General features: G+C 40.9%; 1 long non-coding RNA gene across 1 annotated transcript in view; it reads right to left on the bottom strand.

Annotated features, from left to right (window-relative positions):
* The window catches only part of LOC133569827 (uncharacterized), a 90,024-nt gene extending 68,667 nt beyond the window's left edge, over positions 1 to 21,357 (bottom strand). Inside the window, exon 1 of the long non-coding RNA XR_009809923.1 lies at positions 21,267 to 21,357. This is a non-coding gene — a long non-coding RNA (uncharacterized LOC133569827). The remainder of the gene's footprint in view (positions 1 to 21,266) is intronic.
* Positions 21,358 to 25,432: the final 4,075 nt, after the last annotated feature.

Here is a 25,432-nt window from a genome sequence, read left to right as displayed (position 1 = left end):
TGTTTGTAATTAATAGACACTATTTAAGCCCACCTTTGTTGTTCACTCGTCCTGGCTTCTTTGTTTATGGTATGCAGATGTTACGTCAGTTATTCCTGTCCTCGATTCCTGTGCTAAGTTGTTGCCTTAGCTTCCCGTGCGATCGGCACGCTTTTCTTATGTTTGTTTCGGTCTTTGGTAGGGTGTATTATCTATAATATTAACTTAGATTTATATCGCACTTTTCTAAACACTCAAAGCGCTCACAGATAAGTGGGACTCAACATTCATTCACACCTGGTGGTGGTAAGCTACATCAGTAGCCACAGCTGCCCTGGGGTAGACGGACGGAAGCGTGGCTGCCAGTTTGTGCCTACGGCCACTCAGACCACCACCTATCATTCATTCATCATTCATTCACCAGTGTGAGCGGCACCGGGGGCAAGGGTGAAGTGTCCTGCCCAAGGACACAACGGCAGCAATGTTTTGGATATCAATAGGTGGGAAGCGAACCTGCAACCCTCAGGTTTCTGGCCGGCTGCTCTACCCACTACGCCATGCTATGATTACTAAATCACCTCCTACCTTCACGTTTTCGTCCAGAGTGGTCTGTTTTGCATCTGGAGCAACGACTACGCACAGAGATACAACCCGTATGTGACATCTCCAGTAGGTGACTTTTCAAATGATGCTACATATTAGCAGTAATGCTACATTTTGCCCCACACTTGACAAATTACGGTTGTCTGTTCGACATATTCCCACTTGAAGCCAAACCACCACCAGACGATGGACCCCCTGCCGTTTTTCTTGGGAATTCATTCTTCCTTCCTTTGTTACCAGATTCACACCTTCTCTCTCTCGTATTACCACTCGCACGGTTCCGCTAGCATCACAGCTAACATTACCCATGCTGCTACCTCTCTGCTCCGCGAGGGCGTATACGTATGTGACGTAAGTAAGAAGGTGCGCTTGTTATGTCTCTGTGAGAAGGAGAGACAAGAAAGAGTGGGAAGAGTCTGTAATATAATGCCAGCAGCTAAAAGCAACTGCGTGAGAACTGTTGCGTTCGGACCGGATGTTCCCCCGAGGGAATTTAAGTTGCTGGTCAATCTCAAATTCTTTTGATGACACATAAGCTGATTTTAAATGATAGCTCAGAACAGAATAGGTATTTTGCAATTTATTCCAAAGCTTTGGAGAGACCAACCTAAAAACAACACATTCAATTTGCGTCACCTAGTTGATCTGAAAACCCTACGGAGGTGCTGTCTTCTTCGATATCTCCCCCGCCCACACCTACCGGAACGAATACACTTATCTGTTGTTCTGCATAGCCTGGGACAGGAAGAGATAAGAAGGGAGTATAGCTACTCCTTACATTCCTAAAGTTTCAAGGTTAACACACACGGTTTGCTAGTGGACAACCAAAAAGAGAAATGGAAAAACAATAGCTGTTTTCAAATATGACTATGAATAAAAAGAAATGACAAACCTGCGATATATCGAGTATATCGATACATCGCCCAGCCCTAGACCGAAGAAATAATAAACTAAACAAACCTATATGATTCGTGCTGTTATCGTATCGTCCAAATACGGCATTGTATAGGAAATGAAGCATTTTCTTCTCTACAGTTTAATGGTTATTAAACTGCAACTTTTGACGGTACGCCATTAGGAAAATCTGACCTCCGACCTCATCTTCAACCCTCATCTTGCTCAAAATCAAAAGGATATTATTCGCTTTGACAATATAACGGCGAATGAGTGTGTTTCGACTCCATCACTGCAACTATTATGTATGAAAGAGCTCATTTCTTTCACAGTATGAATCATGCTGACGACGACAATAATGATGGACCTTGATTCAAAGCCAATCTACTTTTCATGATTCAACCCTTGCATTCTAAAGTCAGCTGACTCTTGCGCCCACACAACACAAATGACGAGCATTAGCACAAAAGCAGACCATCATTCAGGGACTAAATGCAAATTTAACACAAGTGCCGTATTTTATTCCTCAGCTTTGAATAAACATTGATTCATTAAAGTTTAATGACGGTGACACATGTCTGAAAATCATACAGACTTCATATTAGTGAAAGCTTTTTTTCTTAGTGCCACGGACCCTGTTAAAGGCCTACTGAAATGAGATTTTCTTATTTAAACGGGTATAGCAGGTCCATTCTATGTGTCATACTTGATCATTTCGCGATATTGCCATATTTTTGCTGAAAGGATTTAGTCGAGAACATCGACAAAGTTTGCAACTTTTGGTCGCTAATAAAAAAGCCTTGCCTTTACCGGAAGTAGACGATGTGCGCGTGACGTCACGGGTTGTAGGGCTCCTCACATCCTCACATTGTTTATAATCATAGCCTCCAGCAGCAAGAGCTATTCGGACCGAGAAAGCGACAATTTCCCCATTAATTTGAGCGAGGATGAGAGATTTGTGGATGAGGAAAGTTAGAGTGAAGCACAAAAAAAAAGAAAGAAAAAAAAAAAGACGACGGCTCCAGGCGTTGGCAGTGGGACCGTTTCAGATGTCCATCCATCCATCCATTTTCTACCGCTTATTCCCTTTTGGAGTTGCGGGGGGCGCTGGCGCCTATCTCAGCTACAATCGGGCGGAAGGCAGGGTACACCCTGTACAAGTCGCCACTTCATCGCAGGGCCAACACCTGTTTTACTCGTTTTATACAACAAAGACCTAAAAGTAGACACATGATGGCAGCGAAAGTACAAATTCCCAGCTCATTGTTACAAACCCCGTTTTCATATGAGTTGGGAAATTGTGTTAGATGTAAATATAAACAGAATGCAATGATTTGCAAATCATTTTCAACCCATATTCAGTTGAATATGCTACAAAGACAACATATTTGATGTTCTAACTGATTAACATTTTCTTTTCTCACATGTGATGTCCACAAGTATTTGCACACCCTGGAGTTTTGCAAGTTCTCCCACTTAGAAATGTGGGAGAGGTCTGAAATGTTCATCATAGATGTATTTTCCACTGTTAGAGACATCATCTAAATTGTGGAAAAGTGTGGAAATCACATGGTATGATTTCTTTTAATGATTTATTTGTATGTTACTGGGGTTCATAAGTATTTGCACACGAGAACATCAACTTTTGACAACTTACGGGCAAAGCGCAACAACTTTTAAGCCATATGCAACAAATTGTAGGCACAATGCAACAACTTGTAGGCACAATGCAACAACTTTTAAGCCTAACGCAACAACTTGTAGGCACAATGCAACAACTTTTAAGCCAAACGCAACAACTTGTAGGCACAATGCAACAACTTTTAAGCCAAACGCAACAAATTGTAGGCACAATGCAACAACTTTTAAGCCACACGCAACAACTTGTAGGCACAATGCAACAACTTTTAAGCCAAACGCAACAACTTGTAGGCACAATGCAACAACTTTTAAGCCAAACGCAACAAATTGTAGGCACAATGCAACAACTTTTAAGCCAAACGCAACAACTTGTAGGCACAATGCAACAACTTTTAAGCCAAACGCAACAACTTGTAGGCACAATGCAACAACTTTTAAGCCAAACGCAACAAATTGTAGGCACAATGCAACAACTTGTAGGCACAATGCAACAACTTTTAAGCCAAACGCAACAACTTGTAGGCACAATGCAACAACTTTGAAGCCAAACGCAACAACTTGTAGGCACAATGCAAAACTTTTAAGCCAAACGCAACAAATTGTAGGGACAATGCAACAACTTGTAGGCACAATGCAACAACTTTTAAGCCAAACGCAACAACTTGTAGGCACAATGCAACAACTTTTAAGCCAAACGCAACAACTTGTAGGCACAATGCAACAACTTGTAGGCACAATGCAACAACTTTTAAGCCAAACGCAACAACTTGTAGGCACAATGCAACAACTTTTAAGCCAAACGCAACAACTTGTAGGCACAATGCAACAACTTTTAAGCCAAACGCAACAACTTGTAGGCACAATGCAACAACTTTTAAGCCAAACGCAACAACTTGTAGGCACAATGCAACTTTTAAGCCAAACGCAACAACTTGTAGGCACAATGCAACAACTTGTAGGCACAATGCAACAACTTTTAAGCCAAACGCAACAACTTGTAGGCACAATGCAACAACTTGTAGGCACAATGCAACAACTTTTAAGCCTAACGCAACAACTTGTAGGCACAATGCAACAACTTTTAAGCCAAACGCAACAACTTGTAGGCACAATGCAACAACTTTTAAGCCAAACGCAACAACTTGTAGGCACAATGCAACAACTTTTAAGCCAAACGCAACAAATTGTAGGCACAATGCAACAACTTGTAGGCACAATGCAACAACTTTTAAGCCAAACGCAACAACTTGTAGGCACAATGCAACAACTTTGAAGCCAAACGCAACAACTTGTAGGCACAATGCAAAAACTTTTAAGCCAAACGCAACAACGTGTAGGCACAATGCAACAACTTTTAAGCCAAACGCAACAAATTGTAGGCACAATGCAACAACTTGTAGGCACAATGCAACAACTTTGAAGCCAAACGCAACAACGTGTAGGCACAATGCAACAACTTTTAAGCCAAACGCAACAAATTGTAGGCACAATGCAACAACTTGTAGGCACAATGCAACAACTTTTAAGCCAAACGCAACAACTTGTAGGCACAATGCAACAACTTTTAAGCCAAACGCAACAACTTGTAGGCACAATGCAACAACTTGTAGGCACAATGCAACAACTTTTAAGCCAAACGCAACAACTTGTAGGCACAATGCAACAACTTTTAAGCCAAACGCAACAACTTGTAGGCACAATGCAACAACTTGTAGGCACAATGCAACAACTTTTAAGCCAAACGCAACAACTTGTAGGCACAATGCAACAACTTTTAAGCCAAACGCAACAACTTGTAGGCACAATGCAACAACTTTTAAGCCAAACGCAACAACTTGTAGGCACAATGCAACAACTTGTAGGCACAATGCAACAACTTTTAAGCCTAACGCAACAACTTGTAGGCACAATGCAACAACTTTTAAGCCAAACGCAACAACTTGTAGGCACAATGCAACAACTTTTAAGCCATATGCAACAACTTGTAGGCACAATGCAACAACTTTTAAGCCAAACGCAACAACTTGTACGCACAATGCAACAACTTTTAAGCCAAAACGCAACAACTTTCAACCATAACCCAACAACTTTCAGCCACAATGCAACAACTTTATGCCACAATGCAACAACTTTCAGTCACAATGCAACAACTTTTAAGCCAAAACGCAACAACCTTCAGCCACAATGCAACAACTTTAAGCCACAATCCAACAACTTTCAGTCACAATGCAACAACTTTCAGCCACAACGCAACAACTTTAAGCCACAACCTAACAACTTTCTGCCAAAATGCAACAACTTTTAGCCAAACCACAACAACTCTTAGCCACAACCCAACCACTTTAAGCCACAACCCAACAACCTTTGGCCAAAACACAACAACTTTTAACCAAAACGCAACAACTATCAGCAACAACTTCCAGCAACAACTTTCAGCCAAAACGCAACTACTTTCGGCCAAAATGCAACAACTTTAAGCCACAACGCAACAACTTTCACCCACAACCCAACAACGTTCAGCCACAATGCAACAACTTTTAGCCCCAACCCAACAACTTTCAGCCGCAATGCAACAACTTTCAGCCACAACGCAACAACTTTCAGCCACAATGCAAGAACTTTCAGCCACAAAGTAACAAGGCCACAACACAACAACTTTAAGCCCCAACCTAACAACTTTCTGCCAAAATGCAACAACTTTTAACCAAAACGCAACTGACTGACCTCCGATGCCTTCTCGTAAACAACAACTCTTAGCCGCAACCCAAGAACTTTAAGCCACAACCCAACAACCTTTGGCCAAAACAAAACATATTTTCACCAAAGCGCAAAAACTTTTGACCATGACGCAACAACTTTTAGCAACAACTTCCAGCAACAACTTTAAGCCAAAACACAAAAATGTTAAGCCAAAATGCAACAACTTTTAGACACAATGGAATAACTTTCAGCCAAAACGCAACAACTTTCGGCCAAAACTCAACAACCTCTTAGGCACAATGCAACAACTTTAAGCCAAAGCACAACAACTTTTAGGCACAACGTAACAACTTTAAGCCAAAACACAACAACTTTCTGCCAAAATGAAACAACTTTTAGCCACAACCCAACAAGTTTAAGCCACAACCCAACAACCTTTGGCCAAAACACAACATCTTTTCACCATAACGCAGCAACTTTCAGCAACAACTTCCAGTGACAACTTTAAGCCAAAACGCAACAATTTTAATCCAAAACGCAACAACTTTCGGCCAAAACGCAACAACTTTCAGGCACAACTCAACAACTTTGAGGCACAATGCAACAACTTTAAGCCAAAATCCAACAACTTTCTGCCAAAATGCAACAACTTTTAGCCAAACCGCAACAACTCTTAGCCACAACCTAACAACTTTAAGCCACAACCCAACAACCTTTGGCCAAAACACAACAACTTTTGACCAAATCGCAACATCTTTTGACCAAAACGCAACAACTTTCAGCAGCAATTTAAAACCAAAACGCAACAACTTTCAGCCACAATGCAACAACTTTCAGCCAAAACACAACAACTTTCAGGTACAACTCAACAACTTTTAGGCACAATGCAACAACTTTAAGCCAAAATCCAACAACTTTCTGCCAAAATGCAACAACTTTTAGCCAAACCGCAACAACTATTAGCTACAACCCAACAACTTTAAGCCACAACCCAACAACCTTTGGCCAAAACACAACAACTTTTGACCAAAACGCAACATCTTTTGACCAAATCGCAACAACTTTCAGCAACAATTTAAAACCAAAACGCAACAACTTTTAGCCACAATGGAACGACTTTCAGCCACAATGCAACAACTTTCGGCCAAAACACAACAACTTTCAGGCACAACGCAACAACTTTTAGGCACAATGCAACAACTTTAAGCCAAAACGCAACAACTTTAAGCCAAAACACAACAACCTTTAGGCACAATGCAACATCTTTAAGCCAAAACCCAACAACTTTCTGCCAAAATGCAACAACTTTTAGCCAAACCGCAACAACTCTTAGCCACAACCCAACAACCTTTGGCCAAAACACAACAACTTTTGACCAAAACGCAACATCTTTTGACCAAATCGCAACATCTTTTGACCAAAACGCAACAACTTTCAGCAACAATTTTAAACCAAAACGCAACAACTTTTAGCCACAATGGAACAACTTTCAGCCACAATGCAACAACTTTCAGCCAAAACACAACAACTTTCAGGTACAACTCAACAACTTTTAGGCACAATGCAACAACTTTAAGCCAAAACGCAACAACTTTTAGGCATAATGCAACAACTTTAAGCAAAAACCCAACATTTTTCTGCCAAAATGCAACATCTTTTAGCCAAACCACAACAACTCTTAGCCACAACTCAACAACCTTTGGCCAAAACACAAAAACTTTTGACCAAAACGCAACATATTCTGACCAAAACGCAACAACTTTCAGCAACAATTTTAAGCCAAAACGCAACAACTTTAAGCCAAAACGCAACATATTCGCACCAAAACGCAACAACTTTCAGCAACAATTTTAAGCCAAAGCGCAACAACTTTAAGCTAAAACGCAACATATTCGCACCAAAACGCAACAACTTTCAGCAACAATTTTAAGCCAAAGCGCAACAATTTCAGGCTAAAACGCAACAACTTTAAGCCAAACCCAACAACTTTAAGGCAAAACGCAACATATTCTGACCAGAACGCAACAACTTTCAGCAACAATTTTAAGCCAAAACGTAACAATTTTAGGCTAAAACGCAACAACTTTCAGCCAAACCCAACAACTTTAAGCCAAAACGCAACATATTCTGACCAAAACGCAACAACTTTCAGCAACAACTGTAAGTCAAAACGCAACAATTTTAGGCCAAAACACCACTACTTTCAGCCAAACCCAACAACTTTAAGCCAAAATGCAACTTTCAGCTACAACGTAACAAAGCCACAACACAACAACTTTAGGCCACAACCTAACAACTTTCAGCAACAATTTTAAGCCAAAACACAAAAAGTTTGGGCCAAAACGCGACAACTTTCAGCCAAACCCAACAACTTTAAGCCAAAATGCAACTTTCAGCTACAACGTAACAAAGCCACAACACAACAACTTTAGGCCACAACCTAACAACTTTCAGCAACAATTTTAAGCCAAAACACAAAAAGTTTGGGCCAAAACGCGACAACTTTCAGCCAAACCCAACAACTTTAAGCCAAAATGCAACTTTCAGCTACAACGTAACAAAGCCACAACACAACAACTTTAGGCCACAACCTAACAACTTTCTGCCAAAATGCAACAACTTTCAGCCAAAACTCGTGACAGATAGACATTTTGATAGTAGCCTTGTACAAAAGACTGTCTCTGAAACGCTTGTTTTCTTTTTCTGTCATTGCGTTGCTTGAGTGTAGTTCACTTTTACGACACTGGAGGGGGCATTGAACACATCACTATATCAGCAAGCTCTGAAAGTTACGGTGAACTTTGATGTCATTTGTTTAATCGACAGTGTGCGTCAATACAAAGTGAGTTACTTTATATACACTTTAATATAACCTGTTTTGTGCTTAAAACTATATTGCAACTCATTTGGTCAGTTTTATTGTTGTCTAATGGCTGTTTGGCATCAGGTTCACAAGCTAACTGCTAGCTAAATATCATACCCTGATTGGGGCCTGTTTGTAGCATTGGACATGTTTGTTAGCCCCAATTGACAATTTAGAATTATTGTTGTGATGCTATTTACATTCTAGTAATTATTACATTACTTAGGGCTGGGATGTTCAAATTCTGTGGATTGATGTAAACTGTGTATACACAGCTAAGTAATGTATATTTAACAGCCATGTTGCATGCTTGTGCCTATATTTAATTGTATTGTGGTCACTTTAGTTAATTTACAATAATTGTATTTGTTTGTTTAGGAAACCACACACATTAGATTAGATTAGATTAGATAGTACTTTATTTATTCCGTCAGGAGAGTTCCTTCAGGAAAATTACAATTTTCAGCACAATCCCATTCAAGATCAGACAAACATTACAGGGAGACAGAACAGGATCGCTGACGGGTCTGCCGGCTTCCAGCGCCCCTTACAAAAAAGATGACATACAGGTAAACATGGGGGGGGGGGAAGAAAAGAATAGAAGATTAAAATAAAATAAAAATAAAAAAAATAAAAAATAAAAAAAATCGGTCTTAGCCTGTAGTGGGGGTGCAGACTGAGGCCAAGGAAAAAAAAAACAACAAAAAAAAAAACAACAACAACTCATAGCCATAGAACACATCCCTCTTCCATGTGTGTAAGAGGGAAACATCAAACATCAAAGAACACAGAGGACATTAAAGACATTAAAGCAGCAGATACAAGCAGACACTTCTACATACAGCTATGAATAAAAAGTAAAATAAACATATACACTGTGGTGGCCTCTGCGGTGTTCCACGCCATCGTCTGCTGGGGAGGAGGGAGCATGGCCAGAGACAGAAGCAGACCCAACAAAGCAACCAAGACAGCCGACTCCACTCTCGGCCAGTGTCCAGTCCGCATGGATGAGCGAGGATACGTCCAAGGTGACTGAGGTGTCCGACACCTGCTCACCCAGTCGATACACCGCGAAGACTCTCCGTCCCAGTAGCTCAGTGCTAGCTCCGCAGCCCTGTCCCCTCATCCGCATCTCCTCCAGTACATCCAAACAGACTCCGGTGTAGCAGCTGGTCTCCATGGCCAAAAGGCTCCCGGGAGGCAGATCCAAAAGTCCACAAAAAAAGCACCACAGAGGTCACGAAAGTGCCACCCCTTGTCACACAGTCCCAAAGGGTCCCGGACCAAAATGCAAAAAAATATAATACCACATGAAAACAAGAGGGAAACACAAAAGGATGACACAAGAGCACAGAGCTCCTGCCTACAGCAGCCACCACAGCAGCGCCATCTTGGGGGAAAAAAAAAAAAAAAATACATACACATACACAAATGCAAACGAACAACTCAATATACAATTGAACCTGCAAATCTGGACTTGGACAATCTATTATTTCTCCTGCACTCACCTGAATGAATAATTGCTGTCCTGACCCCAAACCATAAGTGATTGCTAATCCATATTTAACCAGTCATAGTCGTCACTACAAGGCTAATATAGTTAACATAGACACATTTTGGGTTGCCGACCCCTGGGTTAAACTAACAAAACATATTTGATCCTTGTCACTTGAGAGTAAAAAAAAAATCAGATTTGGTGTCCAGCGTAAACGGGAACAAATGTGACACGGGTGGCACATTTTGGCCATTTTTGTTCCACATTTTAGAGATTGTTGTTGATACTAAATCGTATGGATAACTCCAGCTGCTGCTTGTAGGACTAAGGGAGGATATCAGCAAGAAGCCAACCATGTCAGATCCAAGAATTCATAATTAAAACAATAAACAAATCCAGTTTAGGCTGTGAGTTGGCTTTTGTCTTGTTGCCATGTGCACGCACACACAGACACACACAAACAGACACACACATGCACCCACAGACACACACACTGCAGCACCACTCCGAGGCTAATGCATCCAATCGGGCCGCATGATAAAAGCAGCAATTGTTGGCGTGCGTCCGGCGTTGCTCGGGCGAGTTAATTGGTCTTGATGGGCAGGGCTGTGCACTGGCTTCATTAGTGAGCGTCTAGCTGAGCCTCCTCTCTCGCTCCAAAATAACCATCGCATCATCCGGCAAATCACGCAGAAGAAGACGAGGGCACAGCCGCCGGCTCGACTGGACTTCTTGACCGGGGGAGTTCAGCGAAAACACAATTTGACACAATCAGGCCGGACAAACATGATGAACGCAGCGACTGTTGTGTACTTTATTGTGTGCGCTATGTAATGGATGTTTAATACAGTAACTATGGTGGCCCGCAAGACTCACAACAACTCTACGCCATATCACAACAATTTCAAACCACAAAACAAGCATTTTCAGCCACAACAAATTCAAACGATACAACACAACAGTTTACAGCTATAACACAAACGCTTTTGGCCCTAACACAAACATTTTTCGGCCACAACGCAACCCCTTTTGGCCTCAAAGCGGACAACTTTCAGCAAGAACGCAACAACTTTATGCCACAATCCAACAACTATCGACCAAAACGCAAACGCTTTCAGCCACAACGCAACAACTTTCGGCCAAAACACAACAACTTCCAGCCACAATGCAATAGTTTTAAGTCACAATGCAACAACTTTCAGCCACAACATAACAACTTTCAGCCACAATGCAACAATTTTCAGTCACAACATAACAAATAAATTCATTTATTTTTTTACTTTGCTTCAAAGACAATTTTAGAGAAAAAATACAACCTTAAATTGATTTTAGGATTTTTAAACACCTATACCTTTTTACCTTTTAAATTCCTTCCTCTTCTTTCCTGACAATTTAAATCAATGTTCAAGTATTTTTTTTTTTTTATTATAAAGAATAACAAATACATTTTAATTTAATTCTTCGTTTTGGCTTTTTTTTTTTCGACAAAGAATATTTGTGAAATATTTCTTCAAACTTATTATGATTAAAATTCCAAAATATTATTCTGGCGAATCTAGAAAATCTTTAGAATCAAATTTAAATTTAATTTCAAAGTCTTTTGAATTTCTTTTAAAATTTTTGTTCTATAAAAAAATCTAGGAGAAATAATGATATGTCTTTGTTAGAAATATAGCTTGGCCCAATTTGTTATATATTCTAACAAAATGCAAATGTCATCAAAATGTGAAAATTAATCATAATCAGGAAAAATCACTAATGATGTTCTATAAACTATTTTTTAATTTTTTCAAAGAGTTTCGAATTAGCAAGTTTTTTTCTTCTTTTTTTTGGTTGGATTTTGAATTTTAAAAAACTATGTTTCAAAATTTTATTTTCATTTTTTTCCTGTTTTCTCCTCTTTTAAACCGTTCAATTAAGTGTTTTTTTAATCATTTATTCCAGGGGTCGAGAACCTTTTTGGCGGAGAGAGCCATGAAAGCCAAATAATTTAAAATGTATTTCCGTGAGAGACATAAATAAATAAAAATAAATAAAAATGTTAACACTGAATACAACTAAGTGCGTGCATTTTTAAGTAAGACCAACATTTTTAGAGTATAATGCGTTTCAGAATAACATCGTTATTCGTTATTCTGAAACCAACCATCCATCCATCCATTTTCTACCGCTTGTCCCGTTCAATAATAAGTAACATGCTTCTTACCATTAATGCGACTTCTCGAATAGGTGGGGTAGAAAAGGGATGGATGGATTAAAATGCATGAGAATGTTTTATTTTTAACTCTGTGATTACCAGCGGAATTTTTCATTCCTTACCGTGTTAAGCAATGTCAGCTAAGATTTACCTGAGAGCCAGATGCAGTCATCAAAAGAGCCACATCTGGCTCTAGAGCCATAGGTTCCCTACCCCTGATTTATTCTCTACAAAAAACCTTCAATAAATGTACAACGGAATGACAAACAGAAATACCATCCATCCATCCATCATCTTCCGCTTATCCGAGGTCGGGTCGCGGGGGCAGCAGCCTAAGCAGGGAAACCCAGACTTCCCTCTCCCCAGCCACTTCGTCTAGCTCTTCCCGGGGGATCCCGAGGCGTTCCCAGGCCAGCCGGGAGACATAGTCTTCCCAACGTGTCCTGGGTCTTCCCCGTGGCCTCCTACCGGTTGGACGTGCCCTAAACACCTCCCTAGGGAGGCGTTCGGGTGGCATCCTGACCAGATGCCCGAACCACCTCATCTGGCTCCTCTCGATGTGAAGGAGCTGCGGCTTTACTTTGAGTTCCTCCCGGATGGCAGAGCTTCTCACCCTATCTCTAAGGGAGAGCCCCGCCACACGGCGGAGGAAACTCATTTCGGCCGCTTGTACCCGTGATCTTATCCTTTCGGTCATGACCCAAAGCTCATGACCATAGGTGAGGATGGGAACGCAGATCGACCGGTAAATTGAGAGCTTTGCCTTCCGGCTCAGCTCCTTCTTCACCACAACGGATCGGTACAACGTCCGCATTACTGAAGACGCCGCACCGATCCGCCTGTCGATCTCACGATCCACTCTTCCCTCACTCGTGAACAAGACTCCTAGGTACTTGAACTCCTCCACTTGGGGCAGGGTCTCCTTCCCAACCCGGAGATGGCATTCCACCCTTTTCCGGGCGAGAACCATGGACTCGGACTTGGAGGTGCTGATTCTCATTCCGGTCGCTTCACACTCGGCTGCGAACCGATCCAGCGAGAGCTGAAGATCCCGGTCAGATGAAGCCATCAGGACCACATCATCTGCAAAAAGCAGAGACCTAATCCTGCGGTTACCAAACCGGAACCCCTCAACGCCTTGACTGCGCCTAGAAATTCTGTCCATAAAAGTTATGAACAGAATCGGTGACAAAGGACAGCCTTGGCGGAGTCCAACCCCCACTGGAAATGTGTTCGACTTACTGCCGGCAATGCGGACCAAGCTCTGGCACTGATCGTACAGGGAGTGGACCGCCACAATAAGACAGTCCGATACCCCATACTCTCTGAGCACTCCCCACAGGACTTCCCGAGGGACACGGTCGAATGCCTTCTCCAAGTCCACAAAGCACATGTAGACTGGTTGGGCAAACTAAAATACCCTTTTTTTTAATATAGATTTATTTATTAAAGGTAAATTGAGCAAATTGGCTATTTCTGGCAATTTATTTAAGTGTGTATCCAACTGGTAGCCCTTCGCATTAATCAGTATCCAAGAAGTAGCTCTTGCTTTCAAAAAGGTTGGTGACCCCTGCTTTATAGAGAATCGTATTGGATCGGGAATCGATTCCGAATCTTCACGTTATCCACACTTTCCTTTGTTGACAACATGATCGACCATGCAGCCTCTGGCTGGCAGAGGAATATTTGGTTTAAGACGTGTAGCAAAGCAGTGGTAGGCAGTGTGTCAGAATGCAGCATCGTGTCCGTCAGGAAGGAGGTTTTTCCTTCATGCTGAGTCTAAAAGTGAAGCATTCAAGTTAACCCCTAGTCCTGTTCTTCGGCCAACGAAGACCTGCTCGTCATGTCCAAGCTACTGGTTCCAGGACCGACACCAGCAGGCCCCCCCTGCTGTGAGGTGTGCAGGGAGGCGTGTTAGCAGTGAGCAAGGCAGTGATGAACATCTGCAGGGACACAGCTGCGTGCTGCCTGCTTACATCATATTTATTAACGACTCAGCACAAATGGCTTCCATCTGTTTTAGGGTGTAAATATTGAAATGTAGTCCATCAAGGCTCGCCCGTCTCTCCTTATAATCGGGAGCCCCCTTTCCCCCCGGCCTGTGTTACCATGGAGACGGCAGCCTGTGCAGCCACCCTGTGAGGCGCGGCGTACAAAGATACGCGTTCTCTTAGAAGTGGATTTAAAAGAAAAGTAATGTTCTCTAATTAGGAGGGAGCCGGGTGGCAGAAATCAATCTGCAGGCAGCTGGCGGTGTGATGCAGATATGACGACCAGAATAACAAAGACTTTTTCACTCAAAACCGAACATGAAACGCCTTTTAGAAGCATAATGGTGCACACAGTACCAGTATTTGTATCTTTAATGTTAACTTAACTGCGTACTGCATGCACATACTGAGAATAATCGCAATATTGCAGCGATCGAGCAAACTTTTACAAAAAAAAAACTAAACATGAACTTTCCATGTAGCCCTTTAGTGGGAACTGCAACTTTTGTAAAGATTTGTATCTACAAACACTGTTTCCATATCAGTCGGGAAATTGTGTTAAATGTAAATATAAACGGAATACAATGATTTGCAAATCGTTTTCAACCCATATTCAGTTCAATATGCAACAAATTTAGAAAATGATGACAGCAACATGTCACAAAGAAGTTGGGAATGGTGGAAATAAATACTGATACATTTGAGGAATGCTCATCAAACACTTATTTGGAACATCCCACAGATGTGCAGGCTAATTGGGTGCCATGATTGGGTATGAAAACAGCTTCCCAAAAAATGCTCAGTCTTTCACAAGAAAGGATGGGGCGAGGTACACCCCTTTTTCCACAACTGGGTGAGCAAATAGTCAAACAGTTTAAGAACAACGTTTCTCAAAGTGCAATTGCAAGAAATTTAGGGATTTCAACATCTACGGTCCATAATACCATCAAAAGGTTCAGAGAATCTGGAGAAATCACTCCACGTAAGCGGCATGGCCGGAAACCAGCATTGAATGACAGTGTCCTTCGATCCCTCAGACGGCACTGTATCAAAAACCGACACAAATCTCTAAAGGATATCACCACATGTGCTCAGGAACACTTCAGAAAACTACTGTCACTAAATACAGTTGGTCGCTACATCTGTAAGTGCAAGTTAAAGCTCTACTATGCAAAGCGAAAGCCATTTATCAACAACATCCAGAAACACCGCCGGCTTCTCTGGGCTCGAGATCATCTAAGATGAACTGATGCAAAGTGGAAAAGTGTTCTGTGGTCTGACGAGTCCACATCTCAAATTTTTGGGGGAAATATTCGACTGTTGAATATGCTACAAAGACAACATATTTGATGTTCAAACTCATAAACATTTTTTATTTTTTTTGCAAATAATCATTAACTTTAAAATTTGACAAAGAAGTTGGAAAGGTGGCAATAAATACTGATAAAGTTGAGGAATGCGCATCAAACACTTATTTGGAACATCCCACAGGTGTGCAGGCTAATTGGGAACAGGTGGGTGCCATGATTGGGTATAAAAAAAAGCTTCCAGAAAAATGCTCAGTCTTTCACAAGAAAGGATGGGGCGAGGTACACCCTTTTGTCCACAACTGCGTGAGCAAATAGTCAAACAGTTTAAGAACAACGTTTCTCAAAGTGCAATTGCAAGAAATTTAGGGATTTCAACATCAACGGCCCATAATATCCTGTAAGGTTCAGAGAATCTGGAAAAATCACTCCACGTAAGCGGCATGGCCGGAAACCAACATTGAATGACCGTGACTTTCAATCCTTCAGGCGGCACTGTATCAAAAACCGACATCAATCTCTAAAGGATATCACCACATGGGCGCCAGGAACACTTCAGAAAACCACTGTCACTAAATAAAGTTTGTCGCTACATCTGTAAGTGCAAGTTAAAGCTCTACTATGCAAAACAAAAGCCATTTATCAACAACATCCAGAAACGCTGCCGGCTTCTCCGGGCTCGTGATCATCTAAGATGTACTGATTCAAAGTGGGAAAGTGTTCTGGGGTCTGACGAGTCCACATTTCAAATTGTTTTCGGAAATATTCAACATCGTGTCACCGGACCAAAGGGGAGGCGAACCATCCAGACTGTTATCAACGCAAAGTTCAAAAGACAGCATCTGTGATGGTATGGGGGTGCATTAGTGCCCAAGGCATGGGTAACGTACACATCTGTGAAGGCACCATTAATGCTGAAAGGTACATACAGGTTTTGGAACAACATATGCTGCCATCTAAGCGCCGTCTTTTTCATGTACGCCCCTGCTTATTTCAGCAAGACAATGCCAAGCCACATTCAGCACTTGCTACAACAGTTTGGCTTCGTAAAAAAAGAGTGCGGGTACATTCCTGGACCGCCTGCAGTCCAGACCTGTCTCCCATCGAAAATGTGTGGCGCATTATGAAGCGTAAAATACGACAGCGGAGACCCCGGACTGTTGAACGACTGAAGCTCTACATAAAACAAGAATGGGAAAGAATTCCACTTTCAAAGCTTCAACAATTAGTTTCCTCAGTTCCCAAACATTTATTGAGTGTTGTTAAAAGAAAAGGTGATGTAACACAGTGGTGAACATGCCCTTTTCCAACTACTTTGGCACGTGTTGCAGCCATGAAATTCTAAGTTAATTATTATTTGCAAAAAAAAAAAAAAATGTTTATGAGTTTGAACATCAGATATCTTGTCTTTGTAGTGCATTCAACTGAATATGGGTTGAAAAGGATTTGCAAATCATTTTATTCCATTTATATTTACATCTAACACAATGTCCCAACTCATATGGAAACAGGGTTTGTATTTAATTTCATTTAAATCCATCTATTTTCTACTGCTTGTCCCTTTCAGGGTCGCGGTGGGTGCTGGAGCCTATCTCAGCTGCATTCGGGTGGTAGTCTGGGTCAGGGATGAGGACAACTCCACTCTTTCTAAGGAGACAAGCTATGTGTGAACGCGTACAGTTAGGAGGAGATGCCTCGTTCAGCGGTAAAACATAATTTCTTTTTAAGTACAATTAGGCCCATTTAAATCCGTCAGTTAAAAATTATGAGGTCATAAAAGTCAAGATAAAAACAAATGTTCTGTCAAACTTCGATAAAAAGGTGTGGGGGGAGGTGTAGTCAGCGCTGCCTGCAGGAGAAAAAGTCACCGCCGCTGTCCATGGTGCTGAGGACGAGCACCATCGGGCAGGGGCAGGGCATGTGCTGACGGCGAGACACAGCTGGCAGGAGATTAGATTTCACAGGTGGTACGTGGTAATCTAATCATCTGTTGTCTTTCACAGTAAGCGGCCGGGAGCAGGAGGGGGGGGGGAAGAGTCAGAGAGACTTTGGAAGGACTGAAAAGTCTAATATTGCAAAACTGTGGATGCATATTAAAACTTTGTTGAACTCTGGACGCCGGTCTCCTGTGACGTGTGTGATCAGCGGAACCCTAAAGGAAGCCACTTCCCCAGAAGGATTTTTTAAACAAATTAGGAATGTATAACAACCAATCAGAGTTTATTTATACAGCCTCAAATCAACAAGTGTCTCAACAACTTTATCCAAGCTCACATTTATGCAGTCCAACACATTTTGGAACCACGATGAGGTGATAAAAGGAAGGTTAAAAAAAATGAATACATATTTATGGCAGCGTCGGACAACATTATGTTTAAGTTGTGCGTCTCACGGCATATAACTGTGGCGCGTTCAAGTACAAAGCCAGTGAAGTTGGCACGTTGAGTAAATCGTAAATACAAACAGAATACAATGATTTGCAAATCCTTTTCAACCTATATTCAATTGAATAGACTGCAAAGACAATATATTTAACGTTCAAACTGGTGAACTTTGTTATTTTTTGCAAATATTAGCTCATTTGGAATTCGATGCCTGCAACATGTTTCAAAGAAACTGGCACAAGTGGCAAAAAAGACTGAGAAAGTTGAGGAATGCTCATCAAACCCTTATTTGGAACATCCCACAGATGAACAGGCTAATTGAGAACGGGTGGGTGTAAAAGCAGCTCCCAGGATGGGGTGAGGGTCACCACTTTGTGAACAAATGCGTGAGCAAATCGTCGAACAATTTAGGAACAACGTTTTTCTACAAGCTATTACAAGAAATTTAGGGGTTTCACCATCTCCGGTCCGTAATATAATCCAAAGGTTCAGAGAATCTGGAGAAATCACTGCACGTAAGCGGCCAGGCCGAAAAAACAAAATTGAACGCCCGTGACATTCGACCCCTCGGGCGATACTGCATCAAAAAGCGACATCAGCATGTAAAGGATATCACCACATGGGCTCAGGAACACTTAAAAAAAACACTGTCAGTAATTACAGTTTGTCGCTACATCTGTAAATGCAAGTTAAAACTCTACTCTGCAGAACAAAAGCCATTTATCAACAACACCCAGAAACGCCGCTGGCTTCGTTGGGCCCAAGCTCATCTAAGATGGACTGATGCAAAGTGGAAAAGGGTTCTGTGGTCGGACGAGTCCACATTTCACATTGTTTCTGGAAACTGTGTACGTTGGGTCCTCTGGACCAAAGACGAAAAGAACCATCTGGATTGTTCTAGGCGCAAAGATGAAAAGCCAGCATCTGTGATGGTATGGGGGTGTATTACTGCCCAAGGCATGGGTAACTTACACATTTTACCTATCATTCACAATCCCTACAAAATACAACAAAACATATATTTTTCTTTTTTTTAGGGTTAACCTGGTTAATCAACAATGTCCCCACAAAGAAGGATACAAACATCTGATATATCCTGGATTGCTAAAACAAAGTAGATGTGGGAAATATCACTCAAAGGAAGACAAGAAACTGCTACAAGAAAATACTTAAAAACGAGAAAAAGCCACCAAAATAGGAGCGCAAGACAAGAACTAAAACACTCCGCACAGGAAAACAGCCAAAAAGTCCAAATAGGTCACGGTGTGATGTGACAGGTGGTGACAGTACACCTACTTTGAGACAAGAGCTATAGTCATGCATGCTTGGTTATGGAACGGCGTCTTCAGTAATGTGGAGAATATATCGATCCATTGTGGCGAAGTTCTCAATGTATCGGTCGATCTACGTTCCCATCCTCACCTATGGTCATGAGCTTTGGGTTACGAACGAAAGAACAAGATCACGGGTACATGCGGCCGAAATGAGTTTCCTCCGCCGGGTGGCGAGGCTCTCCCTTAGAGATAGGGTGAGAAGCTCTGCAATCCGGGAGGAGCTCAAAGTAAACCCGATGCTCCTCCACATGGAGAGGAACCAGATTAGGTGGTTTGGACATCTGGTCAGGATGCCACCCAAACGCCTCCCTAGGGAAAAGTTTTAAGTAAGAAAATCTCATCAATGTGTCATACTTGACCATTTCGCGATATTGCCATATTTTTGCTAAAAGGATTTAGTAGAGAACATCGACGATAAAGTAATAGAAAAGCCCTGCCTTTACCGGAAGTATGTGTGCGTGACGTCACGAGTTGCAGGGCTCCACACATTTTCACATTAATGGGAGCCACCAGCAGTAAAAGCAATTCGGACCGAGAAAGCGACAATTTCCCCATTAATTTTAGCGAGGATGAAAGATTTGTGAATTGGGATATTGATTGTGAAGGACTAGAAAAAAAAAAAAAAGCGACGGTTCCGGGCGGCGGCAGTGTGAGCGTTTCAGATGTAATTAGACACATTTACTAGGATATTTCTGGAAGGTCCCTTATCTGCTTATTGTTTTAATAGTGTTTTAGTGAGATTGTAAAGTCATACCTGAAAGTCGGATGGCTGCGGTGAACGCCAGTGTCTCTGAGAGAAGCCGAGGAGCCAAGATCACAGCTGCCTTTTTGAGCTGCAGGAGGAGGTCGCATAATCCACTGAAGTCTCCGGTAAGAGCCGACTTAATATCACAATTTTCCCATCCAAAAATTTACTGGTTGACGTACTGTAGAGAAAGAAACAAGTTTGCTTGACCGCTCTGTGTTAAAGCTTCACAACAATTTACTAGGATAATTCTGGAAGATCCCTTATCTGCTTATTGTTTTAATAGTGTTTTAGTGAGATTTTAAAGATTGTAAAGGCATACCTCGAGGTCGGATGGCTGCGGTGAATACGAAGTGTCTCAGAGAGAAGCCGAGGAGCCAAGCTCACAGCTGCCTTTTAAACAGCTGCTGCAGGACGACGAATAATCCAATAATTTCTCCGGTAAGATATATACCACAATTTCCCCATCCAAAAACATGCTGGTTGACGTAGAGAAAACAAGTTCGCTTGACCGCTCTGTGTTAAAGCTTCACAACAAACGGTGCTAAAGGCAGCTGCAATCCACCGCTTTCCACCAACAAAATTCTTCTTTATAGTCTCCATTATTAAAAGAACAAATTGCAAAAGATTCAGCAACACAAATGTCCAAAATACTGTGTAATTACGCCATGAACAGAGACGAATTTTAGCCGTGTTTGGCGCAGCACTAATATTTCCTTACAGTCCGTGACCCGAAATTTAAAATTGCAATTTAGTAAACTAAAAAGGCCGTATTGGCATGTGTTGCAATGTTAATATTTCATCATTGATCTATAAACTATCAGACTGCGTGGTCGGGAGTAGTGGGTTTCAGTAGGCCTTTAAGTGCGCCTTATAGTCCCCGAATAAAGTTAACGAGCTTTATAACCGGCATCACTACATAGTTCATTACCATGAATTGATTAACGTGGACCCCGACTTAAACAAGTTGAAAAACTTATTCGGGTGTTACCATTTAGTGGTCGATTGTACGGAAAATGTACTGTACTGTGCAATCTACTAATAAAAGTATTAACCAATCAATCAAACAGGTCAAGCTGCAATTTAGATTTGCACAGCGCCCTCTGGTGGCTAACGAAGTGTAAAACAAGTACCTCGTGTTGTGGAGTTGTCCTCTTTCACCCTCTCCTGGATTCTTTTTAGTAACACAACGGTTTTTTTTCCCTGTGAGATGTGGCGAGCCATCTGTAGTAGAGCCAAGGAATAAAATAAAATGTAAAATGACTGTTTTGTCGTCGAGCTTGCTAGCTCGGAGCGTGTAAGGTGGAGAAATGACGACTCACGTTGTATTCTTTCCAAACCTCGACGGTTTCTTGGCAAATGACACACATACAACCTTTGACTGGACTGCGTTGGGGAAAGTATTTAGTTGTCCATTCCTTATTAAACACCAAATTCGCTGTCAACTTTTGTCATTGTTGCGATAGTTGTAGAAGAAGCGTACCCGGGCTGTGCAGTCAATCAAACATACTGCTGTCCTGTGGCGCCACTCTGTGGAATTACTTGGTATTACAGGTCAATTCATTATTACAGGGGTCACCAACCTTTTTGAAGCTAAGAGCTACTTCTTGGGTACTGATTAATGCAAAGGGCTACCAGTTTGATACACACTTTAAAAAATTGCCAGAAATAGCCAATTTGCTATATTTACCTTTAATAAATAAATCTATACATATATAAAAATGGGTATTTATTTCTGTCATTCCGTGGTACATTTTTTTTCCTTTTACGGAAGGTTTTTTGTAGAGAATAAATGATGGAAAAAAACACTTAATTGAACGGTTTGAAAGAGGAGAAATCAGGAAAAAAATGAAAATTAAATTTTGAAACAGTTTATCTTCAATTTCGACCCCTTAAAATTCAAAATTCAAGCGAAAAAAAGAAGAGAAAAACTAGCTAATTCGAATCTTTTTGAAAAAATTTAAAAAATAATTTATGGAACATCATTCGTAATTATTCCTGATTAGGTTAATTTTAGAATTGTGATGACATGTTTTAAATAGGTTAAAATCCAATCTGCACTTTGTTAGAATTTATAACAAATTGGACCAAGCTATATTTCGAACAAAGACAAATCATTATTTCTTCTAGATTTTCCAGAATTTTTTCTTAAAAAGAAATTCAAAATACTTTGAGATAAGATTTAAATTTCATTCTACAGATTTTCTAGATTTGCCAGAATAATTTTATTTTTAATTTTTAATCATAATAAGTTTGAAGAAATATTTCACAAATATTCTTCGTCGAAAAAACAGAAGCTAAAATGAAGAATTAAATTAAAATGTATTTATTATTCTTTACAATAAAAAAAATAAACATACTTGAACATTGATTTAAATTGTCAGGAAAGAAGAGGGAGGAATTTAAAAGGAAAAAAGGTATATGTGTTTAAAAATCCTAAAATCATTTTTAAGGTTGTATTTTTTCCCTAAAATTGTCTTTATTACAGTTATAAGAAGCAAAGTAAAAAAATTAATGAATTTATTTAAACAAGTGAAGACCAAGTCTTTAAAATATTTTCTTGGGTTTTCAAATTCAACTTGAGTTTTGTCTCTTAGAATTAAAAATGTCGAGCAAAGCGAGACCAGCTTGCTAGTAAATAAAAAAATAAATAAAAAATAGAGGCAGCTTCTGCTATTTGAGCTATTTTTAGAACAGGCCAGCGGGCGACTCATCTGGTCCTTACGGGCTACCTGGTGCCCGCGGGCACCGCGTTGGTGACCCCTGCTTTATTACACTTTTTTGCTCAATTCTGTATTTATTTTATGACCGGTTGTGACCCATTGAAGGGGACAAAAGCAAAGAGGACTTCTCCCCTAATGCTTTAATGAAAAATAAGCCATTATCCATGATGCATCATCCCAGATTAGACTTAGATAAAATATATTGATTCACAAGGGAAATTGTTCCACCCAATAGCTCAGTTACAAAAGGATGGAAAGGGTAAGGATGGAAAGGATAAAAAGGTATTAGTTAGGTAGAAAATATATATTATAAACAAAGAGAGGTAGCTAACATCTATTGCAATATGGCTCAATAGTGCAACAACACCGGATATATGGCCCATGAAAAACCGTCCGACCGGAACTCTCTAATAACTAAAGTTCCTTGGGTGAATAATTTAAACTCACTATACCGGTATGTTTTAGCACTTTCATGGCAAGTTTACTGACAGATATAAGTAAGCACTTTACACTACTTTATATTACAAATGGCAACAGCGGAGGACGAATGTCCCATAACAAGAAGATAGAGAAAAAGAAGAAGCTTATCGACTACGGTGTCCACACGGACTACAATGGCGGAAGCGCACAAATTTTCAGGATTTACGCTGATCCCAAATACAGATCAGCAGGTGCCAGAGGATAGGAAAAGTTGCTTTTGCATAATATTGCGAAACAAAACAGCAGATAATGTCTTGCCTTATACACACACCATAATAATAATAAAACCGTCATACCGGAACTCTCTAATAACTAAAGTTCCTTGAGTGAATAATTTAAACTCACTATACCGGTATGTTTTAGCGCTTTCATGGCGAGTTTACTGACAGATATAAGTAAGCACTTCACACTACTTTATATTACAAATGGCAACAGCGGAGGACGAATGTCCCATAACAAGAAGATAGAGAAAAAGAAGAAGCTAATCGACTACGGCGACAGCGCGGACTACAATGGCGGAAGCGCACACATTTTCAGGATTTATGCTGATCCCAACTACAGATCAGCAGGTGCCAGAGGGTAAAAAAAGTTGCTTTTGCATAATATTGCGAAACAAAACAGCAGCTAATGTCTAACCCTATACACACACCATAATAATAATAAAACCATCATACCAGAACTCTCTAATGACTAAAGTTTCTTGGGATTTGGTACTTAAGATGCGACTTTAAAGTTTTATTACTTAGGTATAAAATACCAAATGGTCTAGCTCCATCCCATCTAGCTGATTGTATTGTACCATAAATCCCGGCTAGAATCTGCGTTCAAAGAACTCTGGCTTATTAGTGAATCCCAGAATCCAAAAAAAGTCTGCAGGCTTTAGAGCGTTTTCTATTCGGGCTCAAGTACTTATAACCGTTAACAGTTAGAGATGTTACCTCAGTAGACACATTTAAGTCCCATCTTAAAACTCATTTGTATACCTTTTAGACCAGTTGATCTGCTGTCTCTCTTTTCTGCTCTGCCCCCCTCGCCTGTGTGGAAAGGTTATGGTCAGCCTCCACATATGAGGCGCTGGCTGTTCAAAGTCGGGACCCAGAATGCACCACTCCACCGTGCATCAGTCGGTGACGTCTCTGCGCTGCGGACTTGTCTCCGTTCAAGACTTGTCTCCATTCAAGAAGATCCCCTGCTGGTCTCCCAACGGACTGGACTTTCACATAAAGTGTGCCTTTTATTTATTCTCCACTCCATTGTGTATGCCTTTTACTTATTTTCCACTCTGTTTGAGTACGCCTTTTATTTATTCTCCATTCCATTTGAGTACGCCTTTTATTTATTCTCCACTCCGTTTGAGTGCGCCTTTTGCTTTTTTCCAATCCGTTTGAGTACGCTTTATGTTTGTTTTTTTGCTATCTGCAAGCACACTTTTTCGGAATCAAATATGTATATATATATTTTTTAAATGCCCGATTTGTCATAACAGAGCAAGGCGTGATGTCTTACATATGCAATATAAACTAACCAGAGCATAGAACATTGTCTTATATTTATTATATAAACTAACCAAGGCAAACTACCCATTTTGTCTAATATACATGATAAAAACTAACCAGGGCATGGAAAGTTGTCTTATATTCATTATCCAAACCACACAAGGCAAACAATTGTGTCTTATTTACGTATTTTACCATTAATTGATTTACGTGGACCCCGACTTAAACAAGTTGAAAAACTTATTGGGGTGTTACCATTTAGTTGTCAATTGTACGGAATATGAATGCGTGGGTTCCCTCCGGGTACTCCGGCTTCCTCCCACTTCCAAAGACATGCACCTGGGGATAGGTTGATTGGCAACACTAAAATTGGCCCTAGTGTGTGAATGTGAGTGTGAATGTTGTCTGTCTATCTGTGTTGGCCCTGCGATGAGGAGGCGACTTGTCCAGGGTGTACCCCGCCTTCCGCCCGATTGTAGCTGAGATAGGCGCCAGCGCCCCCCGCGACCCCGAAAGGGAATAAGCGGTAGAAAATGGATGGATGGATGTACTGTACTGTGCAATCTACTTATAAAAGTTTCAATCAATCAATCAATATAC

Source organism: Nerophis ophidion, linkage group LG15 (genome assembly GCF_033978795.1).
Source record: "Nerophis ophidion isolate RoL-2023_Sa linkage group LG15, RoL_Noph_v1.0, whole genome shotgun sequence".
Taxonomy (NCBI): domain Eukaryota; kingdom Metazoa; phylum Chordata; class Actinopteri; order Syngnathiformes; family Syngnathidae; genus Nerophis; species Nerophis ophidion.
Note: the sequence above shows the minus strand (reverse complement) of the source record. Positions and strands in the feature narration are given on the sequence as shown.